Genomic DNA, 15,391 nt, shown 5'->3' with positions numbered 1-15,391 from the left:
AATTTAAAACAATTCCATATAGAAAAAAACAGTTGAAAATAGTTCCACTACAGATACAGAGTGGGAGGAAGGCTTGTTGGAAGAGGAAGGCATTCAGTAGGCACCAAATGCGGTAGAGTCCAATATTTGACAGGAGGGTGTTCCAAAAGGCAGGTGCCACCACATTAAAGGCCCAGTTTCACATATGTGGGAATCATTTCCATGTCTGCAACTGAGGAAACAATGCAATATCATGCTCTCCAACATGTCGAGGTGAAAAACTGGGATGTGTGTCTTCTGGGGCTGTGCTCATGTGTCCTGTGCAAGATTACACCCCCGAAAGTGCTATTTTGGGGGGCAAAATCACGGCTCCCAAAAACATGTGTTTGGGGGTGCTGTGCTGTTGCACAAAAGGACAGGATTCCTGATTTTGTGAGGACAGTTGAGGGGTAAAGTTATTGCCTTGCCTGCTGCATTCTCACCCTCCATCACCCCACCAGTGCTAAGAAGTTTAAGAGAGAAGAAAGTATTTTAGCCTTACAGGGATAAAATCTTCCTTACCTGCCAGGCAGACTATCACAGCAACTAGCCTGGAGAAGTGCAATTTGTATTTCTGACTCGAGGCATGTCTGTTGGCTAGCAATGACCACTAAGGCAAACATTCTTAGGTATTATGAGATGAACATTCTCCTTAACAGCAGTAACATTATAAGACCATGAGCCAGTAATAGGCAGAACTTATCCATAGCAACATATATGTCACACACACATCACACACACACATAATTTCCAGAAGCATTCCAAAAGCGATTGGGATTTTGCCAACATATATCGAAAGCAGCCTCAGAAGAAATTGTATGGTAGAATGGTAGAATACAAATAATTTTGTGTGTTTATGTATTGATATATTGGAGATGATTCAAAGTTGCTCCTACATACAGTCTATTGGTTTGCCAATCATTTTGCTTCTGTGAATGCAAACCCAGGATACATCCACAAATACCTGTCCTAAGGTAAGAAGCAGGTTACCCGGCTGTGGTGGTGGGGAAATCTATTCCTGGAGTCGTTATACAGCTTCATTTTCTCACATAACATAACCCGTGACAGCAAATATGACCAGCATTCCACATTCGCAGAATCCCACTGAACCGTGTGATAAGTTTTTCATTGCCATTAATTATTGAAAGTCAGAAGGCTGCAAAAAGATGGTGTGTGTGTGTGTGTGTGTGTGTGTGTGTGTGTGTGAATGGAAACCATCTTGATTCATTGGCAAACTGACAAACATATGGCCTGTTTTGCAAACCTCGAGGTTTCTGTTTGGAGGAGGAGAGCATTAATTGCATATCAATTCTACAGAGAGTTCCAAAGCCAGTCATCACTGACTAGGATGTTGTGCCTGGCAATTCCCGTGCATCTTCCAGAGTAATAAACTAGAACCTTTTTTTGCACAGGCTTCCGACAATGAGAGCGATGCAGCCCTGGGAAGCCCATCAACACACCGATGCATCAGGCCATTTTGCTTCTCGGCTGAGGTCTGCATGGTATGTGCATTAGTTATGCACAGCTGGAAGCTGGTTTCCAAAATCTGTTTCATGCTGTTCCTGGCAAACCACCAATCCTGCGTTACTCCCTCAATTGTCAGCTTGGCATTTCAAATTAGTGCTGAGCTGAAATGGAGGCATGCATGTCTGTGTGGGTGTTTTCCGGATTTTTTTTTTTTTAAAACCACCTAGAAAATGCATCTCTCCCTTTACGGTAATCTCATCATCACTGCTTTGCAGAAGACTGAGAAAGTTTTCATAAGGGGTTACGTGCTGGGGGAAGAGGGAACACAATTCTCTAAGGGGTGTACAGTGGTACCTTGGTACTCAAACGACTTGGAACCCAAACACTGCAAACCCGGAAGTAAGTGTTCCGGTTTGTGTACTTTTTTCAGAAACTGAACATGCTCCGTTTTGAGTGTTACGCTTCTGATTTGAGTGCCACACTTCCATTTTCGGAGTGTTACGCTGATAATTTGAGTGTTACGCTTCCAATTTGAATTCAACACTTCCGTTTTGAGTATTACGCTGAGGTCTGTCTGTTTTTGCCATTTATTTTGCGTTTTTGTTTTTGCGGCTCCTTTTTTTGTTTTTGTGACTGTGTGGAACCCGGTTCAGCTACTGATTGATTGATTGTGTGTCTGCAGTACATTATTGCTTTCATTTTATGGATCAATGGTCTTGTTAGATAGTAAAATTCATGTTAAATTGCTGTTTTAGGGGTTGTTTTTAAAAGTCTGGAACGGATTAATCCATTTTGCATTACTTTCTATGGGAAAGTGCACCTTGGTTTTGGAATGCTTTGGTTTTGGAACGGGCTTCCAGAACAGATTAAGTTTGAGAACCAGGGTACCACTGTATATCTGTTGTGGAGGCAATTGGGTCAAAGGACCCTTGTTTAGTGCAGAATGGAGAGAGGGATGTTCATTTGTATGCAAATCCCATTGAAAATGCAGAAGAGAAACAGCCACTTCAGGATAGGAAGAACATAGGAACACAGAAAGCTACCATATACTGAGAGCAACTGGTCCTTTCAGCTTAGTGTGTGTGTGTGTGTGTGTGTGTGTGTGTGTGCACATCCCTAGCCACACTTTAGAACTTACATACCAAACCTCCCAGGAGATTTTTCAGCAGAGATTAGAGGATCTGGGATGTTGCAGTTGCATCCTGCATCACAGATCCTGAATTGCCTAGATGACTTCTTAGGTCCTTCCCAACTCTAACAACCTATGTTTCAAATCCCTCCCTTCTCCAGTTAAGAGACTCTGAGGTACCAAACCTGGGAAAGTCCCCACCTCGCAGCACCTTGGAGAGCTGCTGTCAGGAAGAGCAGCCTTTCAAAGCAAATTCTTTCCTCCTTGTAATTCGGACCACTGTAGTTTACCCCTCACAGAGTTACAATTTGGTGAGTTCACCTTCAAATGTGAGCTGAATCACATTCAGAGCCAGTGTGGTGTAGTGGTTAAGAGCGGTAGACTCCTAATCTGGTGAACTGTGTTCGATTCCCTGCTCCTCCACATGCAGCTGCTGGATGACCTTGGGCCAGTCACACTTCTCTGAAGTCTCTCAGCCCCACTCACCTCACAGAGTGTTTGTTGTGGGGGAGGAAGGGAAAAGGAGAACGTTAGCCACTTTGAGACTCCTTAGGGTAGTGATAAAGCAGGATATCAAATCCAAACTCTTCTTCTTCTTCTTGAATCGGATTTCTCCCCATCCCTAATCAAGGAGATCTGAGGGCCTATCCGTATCAACCTAGAGAGAGCCATGGCCTGACTTGAGAGACGAAAACTTCCTATGTTCCTTCCTAAGGCAGAAAGAGTATGTGGCGTTAGGCAGACTGACAGGTGGGAAAGGATAGTTAAAACTTCATTTCATCGCCTGGCTACCTTTTGTACATCCCATCATTTACTAAAGGTCTGACTAGTGTTGCTGCCAAGGGAGAGCCATTGGTGCAGGAGCACAGCTAATACTGCTTTGGTGCCAGGAAGGGACAAAACCCCAAGACCCATACTCTTTTTCACCCTGTTTTCATCCTCCTCGTTACATTTTTATGTGCACATAATCTCCGAAAGCTTAGCCTCAGAATGCTTGTAAAATCTCAGGTCATTGAAATGGTAGTGCTCATTTGCTGTGCTCAATTTAGCACTAATAATCAGAAACTATTGAAGAGGGATACTTCTGCAAGGAACATAAACTTCTCTCTCCCTCTCCTCCAGCAACAATAATTTTCTAGAAAATTACCATGCCTTGCCCTCCCCTTTTTTGTGTATGACCAAGTGCTCTTTCTGCAAACAGCTTTTATTTCATACATATATTGCACAATCGGAAACTTATGGAGCTGAAGCTTTCTGGTTCTCTTTTTATGAGAGGGTTAGAAAATTCTCTATTAATGTCCTTGGCTATATAGAGAGTAACCTCCAAGCATTCTCTCGTCTAGTTTTGCAGAGCACCCGATGGGCGACCTTGAACCTGCCACTCAGTCTAATCTACCTCACAGGGCTGGTGCGTGGATAAAAGTGGATATTACCCTACTCTGCGCTCTTTCGAAGAAAGATGGAGATAATAACAAACTATCATGAAAATTTGTATCACCAGGTTAGATCTAGCGCTAACAATTAATTCTGCTTCATTTTGTGTGCGTCCGGATTCCAGAAGTGTCTAAGAGAGGTATCGCAACACTCTTGTTTATTTACTTACAGCATTTCAACCTCACCCTTTAACCAAAAAGGCTCTCAGAGCATCTTACAAAAATCAGTTCTAACCCTCTGGATCACGACTTGAAAAAAAGACACGACATGTGAGGAAAAAGGAATGGAGGGGGATGAGGAAAAAGCAAGCTTAAGCACAATTTTTTTAAAAAGTTACAGCCAATGTCAGTAGTGGTTCTGGGTGAAAAAGAGCAGACCTACCCCTGACACACTCCCCCCCCCATCCCCAGATCAGATTCAGGAGCAGAGCTGGTGACAACCTCCAGACCAGCAGGACAGGGCAATTTCTGCCACACATTTATTCACTCAGACAGCTTACTTGATGGCAGTTAGAATCCTCACAGGACTTTGTTAGATAATATGTGCAGAATTGCTTACCTGTAGAAATATTATCTTGCTTTCCTGGTAACTGGAGCTGTGAGACCCGGTTATCATTTGAAACATGCTCGGCAATGCAATTCTAGGCATGCCTATTCAGAAGTAAGTAAGTTCAAGGGGACTTACTATTCGGTTCAGTTTGCATTTAAAGGCAAATCTCCCTAATTTGAACGTCCCAAAACAATATGTGAATCAAAATGCAGCCACCCTTTAAAAATCTGCATTTCTCCAAATTTAGCAATACAGTTCTCCAGCCACATAATGAGTGCAAAAATAGATATACGAGGGTAAAGTCTGCATTAAAATGCATCTATTGGAGAAGATAAAAAGGTAAAGGGACCCCTGACCATTAGGTCCAGTTGTGGCCAACTCTGGGGTTGCGGCGCTCGTCTCGCTTTACAGTGGTACCTCGGGTTAAGTACTTAATTCATTCCAGAGGTCCGTTCTTAACCTGAAACTGTTCTTAACCTGTAGCATCACTTTAGCTAATGGGGCCTCCTGCTGCCGCCGCACCGCTGGAGCACGATTTCTGTTCTCATCCTGAAGCAAAGTTCTTAACCTGAAGCACTATTTCTGGCTTAGTGGAGTCTGTAACCTGAAGCGTCTGTAACCTGAAGCGTATGTAACCCGAGGTACCACTGTACTGGCTGAGGGAGCCGGCATACAGCTTCCGGGTCATGTGGCCAGCGTGACTAAGCTGCTTCTGGCAAACCAGAGCAGCACACGGAAACGCCATTTACCTTCCTGCTGGAGCAGTACCTATTTATCTACTTGCACTTCGTGCTTTCAAACTGCTAAGTTGGCAGGAGCAGGAGCAATGGGAGCTCACCCCGTTGTGGGGTTTCAACTGCTGACCTTCTGATCGGCAAGCCCTAGGCTCTGTGGTTTAACCCACAGCGCCACCTGCGTCCCTTGTGGGAGAAGATAACATATAGAAATACATTATAATAGGGGGTATTGCTTGAAAAAGACGGTGTGCATATTAGGCAAAGTTGTATAAAAACATGTGTATTAGGGGAAATTCACACTTAAATGCCAATGGATTTTCATGAGGACTTCTTTATTTAAAAAAATTGAAAACTGATGCAGAAATGTGGAGAACGGAACTTGAGATGGGGAAAATGAGAAACAGAGAGAAATGGGAATTTTCAGATTCACTCGTCCCTACTTCCAACCTGGTGAATGTAGGACTGCAGTCATAATGCACCACATTCCATAGCCACCAGAAGGAGGAAGAAATCACCACACTCCTTAAATCTGACACTGTTTGTACTGTTAGCTTATTACATATTGGCCTTATTTTTGCATCAAGTGTACCTTCACTGATAATAGTACTATCATTGGTCCTCCATTATCCCCGGCAGTAATCAGATTTCTTCCTTGTGACAAACTACTTGGGCCCTTGGCCTCATAACTTATGCACTCAGGAATTGAGTTACTGCCTCATGAAATGGAGGCTTGGTTTATATAATTACTTAATTAAACGCTGCACTTGGTCATTGCTGAAACGCATTCAGATTCACGAGTGACATTTGAAAATGTGTGGCATTCTTCCCCCAACCTGACCTAGTGTTGTGTTTTAAGCTCAAGTTTTTATCTGTTGCGGTTTTCTGTTCTGGAGGAGCCAGGAACATGGCAGCAGTGCGCTTCAATGGCCGGTGGGCTGGAGAGCCTTATCCTGGCTCTGGTTCGCCATTGAACAACAGAGGAAGAAGCTTCCATGTTTGTGCATGCCCATCTTCTCCATTCCCCCTTTTCCTCTTGCCTTCCACGGCTACCAGTGGCGTAGCGTGGGTTGTCAGCACCCGGGGCAAGGCAAGTAATTTGCGCCCCCTAACCCGTGGATTTTAGGTAGGGGCAGAGAGCTGCGAGTGCGAGTGCCCCCCCAGATGTTGCGCCCGGTGTGGCCGGCCCCCCCTGCACCGCCCACGCTACGCCACTGACGGCTACTGTTTTTTTAGAGGGGTCTCTGCAAAAATCGCATGGAGCAGATTGTTGTGAGGCCGACAGCAAAAGGGGAAGGGAGACAGTGCACCAGTTTCTTTCTTTCTCTCCCAACCCCTCCAGCTTCAGTCCATTCTCTTTCTCTTTTTTCTTCTTCAAAAGTCTCCTCCTTGCAAAGACCAGAAAAGACACATGCTTAGCTCATGCTCAGAAGGAGCAGCTTAGAAAGCTGAGCTGGCCCGATGGAACAGGTTACAGACATGAGTAAGACTTCAGACCAGATTCTTGATCCCAGCCTAGTTCCTCACAATGCTGGGGCTGGGGAGGGAGAATTTATCTTTGCCCAGAGTTGACAATGATATGAAAATGAAACGAAAATGATACGAAAATGAAACGTCATTTTACACACATGGGAGCTTTGCTGAAATTTCAGCATTTTCAGTGTTGGAAGCCCAGTTTTGGCAAGGTCACATATTGAAATTTGTTTCCGAGGGCCACCTTTAAAAAGAAACCTAATTGAATGTGAAGGCAGTAAGGTAAAAAACAACAACAGCTTTCCGGTGCTCCTACTTTTAAGTCTTTCTTTTATTCTGTCAACCACTAAGTTTAAACCTCTAGAAGAGAGGACTGAAAAGACTGAAATAATAAGGCAAGATTATCATTATATAATTTGTGGCATAACTTCTTGTTGCTATGTTTCTGAGCTTTACTTTTTAGTTTTTTAGAAAGAAAATAAAGCAGGGACAGTTTTCAAAAGCGTCAAATGGTGGAGCTATCACATAGCTTTGAAGAGTTGTGTTTTTTTAAGACTTGTAAGAAAAGCTGCATTAAAAAAGAGCTATTGAAAGGGATCTGATCCTTAGAAACTGTGTATAACAGTCCATATTTACATGATTTCCATTTCCTTTCTCTTCCCTACTGCTAATCTGAAGTCAGCTGCATGTGGTATATGCAGAGGAGTGTTGTATTGTGTTGTTGTACCAAAATGCATCATTTCTCAAAAGTTTTCCGTTGTCAGAATGTAGCCAAAAGCTACTGGTGCCCCCAAGCCAGTCACCAACAGGGTGGTAGTGCTTGTTAGGAATGTACTCACTCAGGTTTTTGAGGAGACCATCTGAACAATACAAACCAAAGAAATGAGAAACTACCACAAGTCATTGGGTCCTTCTTGAACCTGCCGTTTGCCAAAATAAAATCACTATTATCTGCTCATAAATATCCACAGCCATTCCAAACAATTGAATTTATGACTATGCATGAGAGTTAATGACATAAATTCCCACTGAATCAAGGAGAGTAAATCCTTCAGATAACATCTGTTAAATCTTGCTTCCTATACCAAACGTAGCTTGAGGGAACATGAATATGTAGTCCATATACAAAAAAGCTGGGGCTTATGTTGACACAGGAAAGACTCCAAGTGAAATTTAGCTTCTGCTTTTTGAACCTGAATGCTTTCTGCATCAGAGAGGAAAGGGCACTGTTTACAATTTGGGCACATTCTTCTTTTGATACATGTTTCCTGGTTGGAATGCCTTATTATATCTAATTACATCCTCTTGTGACCTTCTTTTTGGTGGTGGATGCATCAAGCCTCATTGCTGCAAACTGTAGCTAGTGCAAAACGCAGTGGCCAGACTGCTTACTGGTATAGAATATCACACCACTGCTGAAAGAATTGCACTGGCTGGCAATTAGTTACGTTCAAGGTGCAGGCCTTAGCGTATAAAGCCCTATACAATGGTACCTCGGGTTAAGAACTTAATTTGTTCTGGAGGTCCGTTCTTAACCTGAAACTGTTCATAACCTGAGGTACCACTTTAGCTAATGGGGCCTCCCGCTGCCGCCGCACCGCCAGAGCACAATTTCTGTTCTCATCCTGAAGCAAAGTTCTTAACCCGACGTACTATTTCTGGGTTAGCGGAGTCTGTAACCTGAAGCGTAACCTGAGGTACCACTGTACAAAACTACATTGGCTGGGCCAAGAACATCAGGCAAGCACTATTCTGGGCCAGGGGTGCCAGCTTCTGGGGGTTGAGCCCTTTTGGGCACCCCATATTTTGGTGGTAGGGACCAGCAATGCCCCCACCCCATGTCCAAAAAAGCATGGAGGTGAAGCATGGACCCAACCACAGCATGGCTCCCATAGCTGCCTTCTTCTCCTTCTCCTCCTGCTGTGGAGGGGAAGTGGGGTCGGAGAAACTCCCACTGGGGGTGATGCTAAGAGGAGGCAGAGGTGGAGTCGCCGACCATTGAAGGTGTGCTGCCATTGCATTCAGCTCCTCCCAATGTCAGACACACCACATTGCCTCCCCCCATCGCCCTCGCAAGCTGGCACCTCTGTTCTGGGGACATCAGCCTAGTCTTTTGCAGCCCCGTTCAGACACTACAGTTCTAATGTGTTTAGAATTGCATGAGAGCAGAACGGGGAGACGCATGCTGGCTCCGCTCTTCCCGACTCATCCCTGTCGCCTGACCTCACTGCCATTCATGTGTTGGAAGAGAAGAGGTTGATTTATGAGTCTAGGCCATTCGTGCAGGTTAGAACACTGCACCATCAAGGTTCTACGTTACACAGGGAGACTGTATGGGGACAGCAGACTCCTTGCTGCAGACCTTTGTACTCAAACACACAGGGGGCAGTGAAAGCAGGTGACCGCAATATAATTGAAGGAGTGGGGCCTGCGATAGCATTCTCATTCCCCTCTTGTCGTATGAGAGCTGGAATGTCTGAAGAGGACATATGTCTTCAATTTTACTTTGAACACCTTTAATTTTAAGCTGTCGGGCAGGGCCTGTCTCCAATTTTATTTATTGCAAGGCACTTTCAAATATGCTTAGGAGACCTATATATATATATATATATATATATATATATATATATATATATATATATATATAATGTCACCATGTAACCACAAAGCTGAGTTCACTAACTTGAAAACTAACTTGAGCATTTTGAACCAATCAATGTATTTCTTAAGGGTATTTTTAAAAATACCTTGGGCTGTGACCAATTCATGTCAAGCCCAAAGACATTGGGGTAGATGTTCGTTTAGTCTCTAAACAGGACATAGGTGCTGGCTCCTAGGGGCCGAGGCAGTTTCAGTCCCACAATATTTTTTTTGGGGGGGGGTTGGGCCCCCTCAATCTTCAGAGGGCATTTGGCTCCACCCTCTGGCTCCTTATGACATCAGTGAGTAAACAAACAAACCCCTGGGTTGCAAAATATGAGTCAGCAATATCAAAAGCAACACGATGGCCAGAAACAATGCGAAAAACTTTATGGAATAATTCAAAACACCAAAACTAACAAACTAACAAAACATCAAAACTAACAAACGGAAGTCTCTGAAAGTCTCTGGAAGTCCTTAAATGACTCACGGTGCCAGACTTTACCCTGCAGATAGCAAGCTGTGAAGCTTTGTATCATCAGCAAATGTCCAATTCTGATGTCCAACTCTGAACTCTACTGAACAGTGTTTCCGGATAACAACTACTGTTTCGTTGAATTCTTCATCAACCAATTAGTTCAACACTCGTAAGTACAAAGATATGTAATTTCTTCATTAACCAATCTTTTTTTCGAATAGATATAATATACATGAGAATGAAAAATACTCTGGAACAGTGCTCATGCGATTTTTCACATTGTAATTGATTCTGGCCATCGTGTTGCTTTTGATATTGCTGACTCCTTATGATATCACACAGGTAACGTCCCATCCTGTTGGGCCCCTTCAATCAGCTAGAGAAGACGTAACATGAAGAATCCTATGGGCATTTGCTGATGCTAACCTCACACTTGGTCTATAAGGCATGGCCAAGTGAGTTGCTGTGTTCCTTCTGGTTCTCTTGTTTAGCTGGCAGAGCTAAGATTGAATTCTTTATTTTGTTTGCCTTTCTGAGATTTGTTCATGGGACTCCTCCATATCCAGGATGATTGCGGAGAAATCTGTTTCACATGTTCTTCCCACGCCTTTTCTGACTCCGTGTAAGTGGGCTCTCTGACAAGGGAAGCCATCTGTCCGGCCTGCACTAGCGATGCAAATGTGTGGAAAAGAAGCACACCGCCGTTGTCATTGTCCCAGGAGGTGTGTCCTCTGGTGCAGTTTGGGGCCAGAGGCAGTGACCATATCATAGGATTTCCACCACACCAGCTGAGATATCACATCCCAGTGGCAGCTCTCCAGAGGCAGGAGAGGAGTCTGCTGAGCCGTTTTTTTACAATGTGTTTAGCCGTTATCAGGATTTATAGAGTAATTCAGGGGATGGTGACGGGATGACTCGGGGGATTGGTTACAGGAGAGAAGCCTTTCATCTCTAGGTCATTGAACAGCTGTTGTGTGGCCTGCAACGTTTGACATGAGTGATGGCCCAGGCCCTGGTGACTGAAATACATCACACACAAACACAAATGTGCACAATGCCTATACAATTAACACTAATTGGCAGCTTTGCCAGACATAGTCTGATAAGGATTCCGATCTTCAATACTTATTAACCTTTTTTTTAAGAAATAAAGAGCTTGGGAAATAAACTGGGCAATTCATAAAACTGAATCAGGCTTTTTGAGGGACATAATATATGAACATTTGAAATGGGCTTTTACTAACTGAGTCAGACTATTGGACTATTTTAGATCGGCCTTCCTTTAACCTGACAGATTCAGGTAGTTTTGAGCAGCTCTCATCAACCCTGACCGTGCTGTCCAATATTATGGCAATATCCAATATCAACATCTCAACAACGTTTCCTACCTAAGAACTTTTGCAACTGAGATGCCACAGACTCCCTGTATACAAAGCACATCCTCTGAGCTGTGATCACGATTCATTGTCTCCGAAAGAGAAAGAAATAATAAAGAGAAACATTCCTAGCCAATGTAATGGGACAAGTTACCTTGCAGATTTACGCAGAAACACATGGCATTGTTAAACAATGCAATTGCCCATCAACAAAGAGCAATCAAAATTGCTCTCATTTATGCAGAAGGAATAAGCTAGTCTCTTGAAAGACCTATCTATGTGAATCAAAGGGTGGTGGTGAATTGATTAATGAGATCTCCATAAATGGAGCAGAAAACTAGTACTTAGTCCTCTCCTCCAAAAGGAATGGATAATTCCCATCTGTCAATTCCCATTTTTCTCCCTTTCTCAGTTTTTCAATCTTAAATTTAGTTCTCCACATTTTCACATCAGTTTGAAATTTCTTTCTTTCTTTTAAAAGGCCTTAATGAAAAATTGATTAGCATTTTTGGGTGAGCTTCTCCTAATATTTCTTCAAAGCAATCCCCCCTGATTTAATGGATACTTGTAGCTTATTTTCACCAATATCTGCATTTTTATGCACACATTACTCCATTATATGCATTTTTGTACATATTACTTGACTAGACAAAAATTAGAGAGGCGCAAAAATTGAAAGATGTTACAGTTCCCATGTTGTTTCAGAAAGTGTGAATTAGGTACGTTTGCCTTTAAATGTGAATTGAATCAAATTTTTCCCCATCTCTGACCTCCAATAGGTACTGTATTCTACTTCTCAGAAAGTGCACTGAAGCAGTTTCAAAAGCATTGCTGCATGCCCTAAGTTCTCAAGAAGCAGAAGGTTAGGGACATAAATCAAGGAATGATATAAAAGTTTACCTTTGATTGACACAGCCCACAGTACCACAGCAAAGGCAAGAGAGCCTGGAATAATGACAAAGGGACACATGAAAGTAGGGAGTTGGCCACCCTAGTATTATTTATAGTTAAGTGGCAGAGCTGCATTCAAGTGTCTCCCTCTAAACACACCAATACATTGGTGTCAAAGGCTGTGGAATATAAATTTAATAGTAAAAATAAACACACGTGTCCATGTTGGGGGGGTGGGCAATGCTTGCACACGGGTGCAACCGATCTGGGTAGAACAAAGCATGAAGAGAATTTCCTTTTGGCTTAACCACACTTCCCAAACCAACAGGCAAATACAAAAACAGCAATCCTTCAAAAATTCATGCTTCTTTGAATTTTGTGATGCAGTTCTCTGATTTAAAAAAAGTCTACAAAAATGCACACACGAAGTTGAAGTGCGCCCAAAAATGTGCATCTTAGTGAAAATGAAACACAAAAATTCTTTACATTAGGGAATAAGCTTGCAAAAAAATTGCACTTATCGGGCTATTTGGAACGTGCATGAACGCATGCTCAGATTTTTATGTGGGCTTCTTTCTTTAAAAATGGCAAATGGAAATGGAAATGGGGCAGGCAGGAGAAACTAAGAGAAACGGAATTGACAGACTCCTTCCCCCCTAGGGGAAGAGCCATCAGCTGAGTCCAGGGACACCTGGCTATACAGAAAGTGGTTCTGCAGAAACTGACCTTACCTGTGACTTGCAGGCTCAGAATTCTGACATGGCAAGCAGGTAAATATTTAGTCCAGAGACATTTACAACTGGTACGTGATCGAATGTGTTGTCAATCAAGCATCTTGCAACTGCCTTCAATGCATTTTGTCAAAGGCTACAATTTTAACGGGGGCCTAAAACTGTTTTCAGTGCTCCACAAGCTGGTTATAGTGGGCTAATTGTCTTTAGCTATAATGTGGCAGATATAAGCCTCTCAGTTCCACTCCTCTCGATTATTCTATCTGCTTCATGGGCTGGATCTAGACACATCAAAGAAGCGTTTCAGTTAAACGCGTTGCAAACTTTGTATGAGAAATCAGTTTGGCAAAAACGGGACTCCACAGCGCCATCTGGTGCCACAGTGATATAATGCATATACGACGCGTATAAAGCGCTTTTTCTTTGCCAAAGTAGCTGAGTCCATGGTGAACTCTGCTTTTACTGTTGGCCTGGTTCTACTCTCTGAAGATTTTTATTGAAATATAAGGCCCATGAGATAAAATGGAATAGTCAATATATACAACACACCTGCAAGCTGAGTAGAAGCATCCCAGAACTGCTCCCTCTTTCTGCCACCCAAATTGCATATGGTGTTTGAGTTTAAAGATACAAAAAATGGATTTGTTTTTAATCTTTTCTTACTTATTCATTTTTTGTATTATGTATTTTTATTTTTCTTCTTTCTTTTTTCATTTTATGTATTTTTGTATGTCTTTTTTCATTTTTCTCTTTTTATATGTTTTCTTTTTATTTTGTAAATCTTTGTTTTTTGTAAAATCTTAATAAATATTTTATAAAAAAAACAACAAATTGCATATGGTGTTTGTTATTCAGATGAGGAGTGAAGATGATGTGAGGATATGTAACAAGAGATTTAATTTTAAAAGATCAGATGGGGAAATGTTACCAGATGAGAAACTATCTGAAATGAATTAAATTTATGATGTTGGTCACCTCTCTCAGTGACTTTGATTTCCCTTTCCATGGTTGGCTTTTATACCTGCCGTAAGTGTCACTATGCTTTGAGACCTGAAATGTTGAATGAGAGGGAAAAAAACCCCAAATCCACTAAAAGTACTATTCCAGCTAGAGGTCCACCAAGCATTTCAGTGGGATTTCCATGGGAATTTTATATTTGTTGTACATCCATTAGTCACTTTGCACCCCCTAAAAATCTCAAAGTTTTTTGATGATATGTTGATGAAGACCACAGAGTCCAGGCTGGCTCATATGGCAAGAGTTAGTTCTTCAATGAATTCATTAATTCACATTTAATAGCAGTCCTTGCTCTAATTTGTTTACATTTTTGATGGGTTTGATTTTGTTACCTGTTTCAAAGGTGGGGCAGAAATTTAAATATATACCTGAGTCAAACCTGTGTGGTATTGCTGGTGTGACAATAAGCATGAGATTTCCTCTCACCCATTTTGCATCTGTCATATACTCAAATGTCCCATTTGCACTACTAAATTAAATTAAACATTTGTGAATGTCTTTAAATCAATGCAATTTAAGCTGAGAAAATTCTCTTAAAATGACTATCATTCTCCAAAAATGGCGATTCCTTTGACTATCAGAATTGCTAAACTGAAAAGAGCAAGTATTCTACTTTCTTGCACTTGCAACTGGATTTTTTATTATTATTCTCCATTAGAAATCTTGGAATACTCTTTTATTTTACTAATTGTTACTGTATTCTCCTACAATTCACAGGAAATGGGAGGGATATAAGGGAGAATGTTCCACAGTAAAGCAGTCCATTGGCTATGAAATACAGCGTTTTCAAATAATGACAATATTTCACTGAGATGCGAATGATCAGAAACAAATTGCATATATGTAAATAGTCTGGGCTGCTTCTGAGTAGAATATTCATGGTATTATCTCTGCAAACTGTACATGGCTGCTTTGAGTGTAATTTCGGTTTTGACATTTGTTGCCTGGAGTATTTTATCACATCCTGTCTCCAATTACTTGAGCGTGTAGTAATTCATTAGCAAATAAAAGGGCATTAAGTTTGCGGGGCCTGATTCTTGCACAGTTTGTACATCTGTTCGCGTCTATTGATTGAGCTAGCTTTACCTGTGCCAGTTTAGACAGAATTTTGCCTGCAGTCAGTTACCCAACCTCACTTTTTGCAGCCATTATATTTGTATACGATTATGCACAACGCCACTGAGAATTTGGGGATGCAAGCCAATAGAGCTGTAGACTTTCACCCTGACTTTCAGTACAAATAATCTAAAGTACTGCAGGCTTTAAAAGCAGATATTAAATGGCAGGAACAGAACACCCAATAATTCTGGAAGCTAAAAAAGAAATGAAACAAAACACAAAAAAACCCACTGAGGAATATTGATCTAAAACATTTTAATATGTTAGCTCAACAAATGTTTTCCTGTGTCTCGGTCAGTGAAGCATAACTAAGATTTTGGACAATAATTTTAAAA

The sequence above is a fragment of the Podarcis filfolensis genome (genome assembly GCF_964270895.1).
Source record: "Podarcis filfolensis genome assembly, chromosome: 12".
NCBI classification, from domain to species: Eukaryota; Metazoa; Chordata; class Lepidosauria; order Squamata; family Lacertidae; genus Podarcis; species Podarcis filfolensis.
Note: the sequence above shows the minus strand (reverse complement) of the source record.